Source organism: Diceros bicornis, chromosome 11 (assembly GCF_020826845.1).
Source record: "Diceros bicornis minor isolate mBicDic1 chromosome 11, mDicBic1.mat.cur, whole genome shotgun sequence".
Taxonomy (NCBI): Eukaryota; Metazoa; Chordata; class Mammalia; order Perissodactyla; family Rhinocerotidae; genus Diceros; species Diceros bicornis.
Window position 1 is genome coordinate 7,430,005 of NC_080750.1, and position 6,000 is coordinate 7,436,004.

Below are 6,000 nucleotides of genomic sequence, written 5' to 3' on the forward strand. Positions count from 1 at the left end.
TGTGCATAAGTGAGTAAATGAATGAGACCTCATGATAATTCTATGCATTTTATATGCTCAATAAGTCCTTATTAGCTAACTACCTCTCGCTACATAAGGCAAGAGGCAGTAAGGATTTATGTCTTAGTTACAGAAGTAAAGAATGTCTAAGCTTTTCAGTCTTCAGAAAATCATTCTGCAACAAGGTGGGATGGGGGCAGATAATTGGATGGACAGAAGGATGGAAAGTTGGAAGGAAAGAAGGACAAATAAAATTTCCTCAGTCCCACTTCTAATTTATAAGGAAAATTGTTTTGCTTCCTTTTGTTTAAACTTTTCTAATTTCCTCCCCCCTTTCTTTAATGTTTATTCCTCATAGCAAAATGGATATTGGGAAATTTTCAAGTAATTTTCATAAAAACCCCATTATCATTTTTCCAAATTGAACTAAATGATTCATTTTTATTTCAATCTTTTGTGTGTAGAGTTGTGAAATGACAATGTGTAAAAAGCTAAGTTTCAAGAGTTGAGTGCAACTTAAGGAGACTTAATTTTTGTCCCTTCAGACATCACAAATGTCAGGCTTTTGTTACTGTCTTTCAGCACTGCTATTGTTTTGAAGATGATGTTTCTTCCATGTAGTTTGGATGTACAGATGTCCTCTGCCTGAACAGTTCAGCAGAAACTAGGTGTAAGTGTAAGAAGCAAGAGAGAGTGAGAGAAAAAAAAATAAATCTCTTTATTATGGTGCATAAACCTTCAGTGTGAGGGAGCTTTGCAGCTGCACAAGGAGAAAAATGCATTCAACACTATAATGCGAGTGTGAATAATCCTTTCTCGAGTGCTGCTTGCAGACTGCTCCAGCTTTGTCAGGTGAACTTGAACTGGGCCATCAGATTTGCCCCCATTCCCATTGCACACTCTGTCTATCACCCGGGGGCATTCACCATCTTGACTGTTGTTTAAAGAGAACAAGCAATCCATCATTGAATCAGGGAGTCACTTTCTCATAGAAAAGTAAAATCAGCATGTGACAGTACTCAGCCCTAGTGTTTTGCAGATTAAAATGATACATGACGACTCACGTGTTACTAGGAAGATTAAGTCCGTTATCTTGTTCCGCTGTTCAGACAAAAGAATTCCCCTCCAGCAGTAAGTGGGAGCTTTACAGAAGCTGAAAAAGTTGGACTCAACTATATGGAGGTAAAACAGAGAATTTAACAAGACAGAAAAGGAAAGTTACTGTACATCTATGCACCTTCCCTGCAGGAGATGGTACAAAGGAGAATCCATCCTGAAAGGGGAGCTGTTCCTTTGTACACGCCTCTGCTGTTTGAGGTGCCAATTTTATTACCAGAGATGGACCCACAATTTATTGTCTGACTGCCTCCACAATTGATTTAAATATGGTGAAATAAATGAGCAGCCGCTGGCCCCGGGGCAGTTAGCTTCATAAGAGTAGCCTGCAAATCCTGCAGCTACAGTATCAAGTTATTAACACTGTTATTCCATTGTGTGGTCTACACAGTAATAAAATTTTAAATGAATCTCATACAGAAATGAGCTCACAAAGGAAGGCTGGGATACAGCCTTTACTTTCCCAAGCCAAAGCAAAGACTTATCATATTATAGAAAATAGTATTTTTTAAATAACTGAATCTAGAACTGTGTTATATTTGTTGTTTAAAGTAATTTTCAATTTGACACATGTTAAAGAGAAAGAATTTTGTGTTTTCTTTTAGGTTCTGATGAATTTTAGGCAACACTGTTATTAGAAATAACTTCATGATTTACAATTTGCCCATATTTTACCGTGCCAAATTCTTTGTTGAGTACAGACTATTTTTCTAGTCAAGGGATTTAGAATCAAAGAATGCCCTATTTTGTTATTTTTAACCAAATTTTCAAAAACTGCTTATCCATAACCAGCTGTTATGTTCTATAAGTGCTCTGTAAGAGTAAGTGACACCACCATACATAATTTTTCTCTGCCAAGGACAGACACCAGATTTAACCTTTTCCTACACAAATCACCAACAAGGAGAGGAACTGTTTAAACACTTTTGTTAGACATTTGACATGGTCTTTTCCAAATAACAGAAGGACCCACAGCGACTGGCTTTGAAGGGCCGTGTTCCCAACATGTTCTCAATAGGGAACATTCTCTCTGGGCTGAGCACCTGGATCATGTGCAGCATTCCCTCGGGCTGGACAGCAGTCACTGAGCCACCTGCATCAGAAAGGATGGTAGATGAGGGCCAGGAGCCTCTGGCCGGCTGTATCCTTCCCCAGCCTCCGGGGCATGCTCGTGCAGGAGCCAGCCCAGCACAGACCAGCACACAGGCGTCCATAGGAGCGGTTGGCCTCTTTGCCCTGTCATAGACAAGTTAGCAAGCTCCTTTAATGGCGATAGATAAAGTCTAAGAGCAATGGAGCTCAGGAGCCTTTGAAACATGCCTTGTGCAAAGACTCAAAGCCATAAATTGTTCTGACAAAGGCAATTTAAAATATCAAAGTCCAGGACTTTTGCACAAGCACCAAGGAAGATGACCTGAGATTTCACTGGATATTAGAGAGAGCTCCCCAGTTCAGCAAGACCTCAACAACCTCCTGCAAAATACAGAGACCCAAGCTCATCCCCTCCTGCCTCCTCTCCTCCCTCCATCCCGGTAGCTCAGCGTCCACACTGTCTGAGCTGAGCAAGGACACACACTCAACAAACAAGACTTATTCCTAAGCATCTTGAGACAACAGGATCACATATAAAGGTGAATTAAACTTGGCGTCTCTACAACTCTGCACTGCCAAGTATCAGCTTTTATTACATTCAACTCTTGATTACCAGAGGGGAGAGAAAAAATGCAAACAATCAAAAAGAAGACTATTGTTTAAGACCCATCCTACATAGGCCAACAACTTTTTATATCGTTCGGTGGCTATATGGTAGCTGATGACTGGGAGATAGACAGATCCAAATTGCCCTGGACATCAGGAGAATGCCAGACTTAGTCACCAATAACTTAAAAATTAAATTAAAATACAGATCAAGATGAATTAAGTGCTTGCTCATTCGGGGTATGTCAACTGTTTTACTTCCTTGATGGTTTTCGAAGATGAGCCCAAAATGCCGTGCTCAGAGTGTACATCTACCAACCAGAGTGTATATCAAATACTAAAAAGAAGAACTGAAAAAGGCACTTGAGGAAAGTTAATGTTTTATCAATTTAAGACATCAGTCCAGTTATTAAGAAAATATTGTTTTCAGGAAGCATTTCCTAGTTGGGTGCAGCTGACTCACGCAATTGCTGAAAGAGAGAGGAGCCCCTGCTAAGATGTTTGCCTATTGACTAGAGTGTTTTTCCATTGAAAAGATTAAACATATTTTCCACTCTGTGGAAAATGGCTTCCCTTTTGCCCCTGCAAAGCAACCCAAGAGTTATTTTCTCTTTCAATCCTAACAGAATCATACGTTTTTTATGAAAGGAGGCAAGACTCAGACAGACACAGGCACCTCAGTCTACATTCAAAAGTGTCACCTTTAAGGAAATGTACCCACGTTTTTTTTTTTTTTTTTGAGAAAACCATTTAAAAACACAGACTGTGAATGGCCGCTTCTCAGTTGGAAAGGTCATTTCGAGTGCACTGTCCACAGCATTAACTAGAAATGACCCTTGTCATCACTCTCAGCATGTGGGACAGAAGAAACAAATGAAAAGACACACCCAAAAGATGGTTTCTAGAATAGGCCCCTGGGATAATAGATGAGATGCTGCGCTCATGGATCACGTGGCTCCCGAGGCATTGTTCCCACTGCGTGTTGTAGTGTGCCGGGTGGCTTCGAGATACAAGGCCACAGGGAACTGCAGCATCTCCGCTGGACCACCATCCCAAAGCGATGGGCTCGTCTCCCAGCTAAGAACACTCCCTTAGTAACCTGCTTCAATTTTGATATTATATTTTCTTGATTACATATTCCTTTCTATGCACATCTTTAGAAGAATAAATCAAGGAAAATGTTTTCATCACTTGATATCCACAAATCATCTTCCCTCTGCTATGTAGCTGCTGTTGAGAAGAACGTCACTAAGCAGAATGCGCTTTGTTCTTGCCACAGTAAACAGAGTGAAAGGATAGAGCCAGCTGGTTGTTTGCCTGGGAGGTTGGAGGGGAAAGAGTGCCCTGCCTTCACTTTCATCCCTTATCACCAAACTCCTTCCTGTATATGCCGTCCCCCTCCCCTCTTTCTCCCTTCCCACCTCCCTGAGGCCAAAAAGTTTAAAATGAAAAAGCAATGACTTCTGACACTGAAGTAATTCACGGGGCTACATGCACTTTCTGGTCTTTACTCCTCTGGGAATAACTGTTGAACATCAGCTGGTGGTCAGGTCCCCTCTAGTTCTGCCTGCAGTCACTCTTGTTAGGCCTCCTTGAAGGGCAGTGCCTGGTGCAATCACAGCTCCGCTAAGTACTAGAAGAGTGGCACCGAGCCCCTCAGAGCCTCAGAGGCCCCACGTGCACAGTGGGTCTAAAAAGACACACCTGAGGGCGTTGTGAAGCTTAAAGATAACGCCTGTGAAGAACTTAGGACAGCGGCTGACACATGTTGGTGTTCAGTAAAGGATAGGGTTTTATTATCGTTATTATCCAAGCTCTTCCCCCAGTGCAGTCCTGCAGAATTCACTTTCCCAGTCCCACACTCCCTAACTTTGGTGGCAGAGACTAGTCATCTGCATGTAGGCTCAGAATCTCCCCCAGACACAGGGAACAGCCTCGGTCCTGGGAGAAGTGATTTCTGATCAGGGTGGGGAGTGGGGAATGCAAATAATAACAAGGACAGCAATAGTAATAGAGTCTGTTCATGTAGTTGTTTACTGATGCTCATTCATCATTATTGTTGCACCTTGAAATAGTATTTAAGCCATATCGATTTGCTGTTTTTTAAGTCAAAATAATATTGGCAAGTTCACAGGTTCAACCTAATTAATACTCAAACATGATCCTCTCATTCTTTATCTCTCTAACCTCATCTCCACATAGCCCAACGTCCTCCCAGCCTTGCCTGAGTGCAGTTCCCCACACATGACGTGCCCTCCCACAACTGTGCTTCCCAAGGCTCCTTCCTGCACCTGAAATAGCCTCCTCTGCCTCCCCTGCCTCCCCTGGGAAGCTCTCCCTTGTCTTTCAAGGGTCATCTCCTCAGGGAGACCTTATCCGACTCTTCTCCCCTCTAGGAACATACACACACACACACACAGGTACGTGCTCATTCACACAAACACACACTCACGCACACACACACAGAGGCTCCATTACGCCATCACAAACCTTTATGGTGGGACCTCAAGGCAGAGTAATTACTGGTTTGTGTATCTGCCTCCCCCATTAAGTTATGAGCACATGAGAACAGAGATTGTGAGCTCTTATTGTCAGCCCCAGTGCCTGGCCTGGCACTTCGTTGTTAATAAGGCCTTGTTGAATGAAAGAATTAAATCATTAAAAATCACAAGATTAATTAAGAGTGTAGTTTTATGATTGGCCCATTGTGGCATAACTCTTAGTGTAATACAGTATTTAACATTGTGCCTTGCACAGAGCACGTGTTCCATAAATGTTTGTGAACTGCATGAATGATGGCAGGTGAAAAATCTCTTAATTAGATCCAGAGGGTCCTCTTTATTTGTACAATCCAAACAAAAAAGGCATCTTCAGACACTGAAAAAAACTAGGCCGACATCTTTGTCTTACAAAAGGCCCATCTGAATGATAATGTGTGTGGAAAATGGATTAGCTCCTGGCTGGACAGGTTTTTTTTGTTTGTTTGTTATTTGTTCTGTTTTTTTGTCTGGGTGAAAAAGTAAAAATGCTTGACTTCTTCATTCCTTAGGGAGATTCAGTCCTCTCTGTTTTCCATGATTTTGATTTTAGTGCTTCTTTAATTAAGAAAATTAAACTATTTGTAGTACATGAATAAAAATTGGAAAAAAATAATAGTTCCTAGTGTTGTATCAATGTTGATTTTTA